Source organism: Protopterus annectens, chromosome 14.part0, assembly GCF_019279795.1.
Source record: "Protopterus annectens isolate FY-2018-M chromosome 14.part0, PAN1.0, whole genome shotgun sequence".
Taxonomy (NCBI): Eukaryota; Metazoa; Chordata; order Ceratodontiformes; family Protopteridae; genus Protopterus; species Protopterus annectens.
The window spans coordinates 389,281,086-389,281,597 of record NC_056748.1 but is presented as its reverse complement, the minus strand read 5'-3'; the positions used below and the strand labels follow the sequence as shown (position 1 = coordinate 389,281,597).

The window sequence follows — 512 nt, the reverse complement described above, 5'->3', positions numbered from 1 at the left end:
CTCTTCTACTCTTCTTTCCAATAACTAAGTTTTGTTCGATTAGCAGCTCAACTTGTGACCTGTCAGCAGTAGTTAATCTATAGGCCAGTGACTGCTGTGCAATAAACTCCAAGATTGTTTTGCCTTTCCTTTACACAATAGTCCTCAAGGCAGGAAACATAAAACCAGCCTGTTTAGTTACTTAGAGTAAAGCATTCTTAGCAACTGCTAAGCTGCCAACAAACGGCTGATAATGGACGTATGTGTATGAGCGTTCAAAGACCTGCCAGACTTGAAAAGCAAAAAAAAAAAAAAAAAACAAAAGATGAGGTCTCCATGAAAACTATTTTTTTTTTTTTTTTTTACTAAAGCTGTTTATCAGTTCAATACTATTTCATCTTTCCGTAGCACACTACTGATGGTGTCATTAAAAAGTGCCACTGTAACTTGGCTGGCACATTTCCCTCTAGATTTTGTGGTTGTATGTAGCGATGCAGTAACACAGGGCTTTCCTCTAAATGTTTGAATGAAGC

General features: G+C 37.5%; 1 protein-coding gene across 2 annotated transcripts in view; it reads right to left on the bottom strand.

The window, feature by feature from the left end:
• LOC122789005 (uncharacterized protein PFB0765w-like) overlaps nt 1–246 on the bottom strand; it is a 344,874-nt gene extending 344,628 nt beyond the window's left edge. Inside the window, exon 1 of one of the 2 annotated variants that reach the window (XM_044056151.1) lies at nt 1–246. This exon is cut by the window's left edge and continues 5 nt beyond it. The gene's annotated coding sequence lies outside the window, so the exon portion shown is untranslated. The other variant, XM_044056150.1, reaches the window with a different exon arrangement.
• Nucleotides 247–512: the final 266 nt, after the last annotated feature.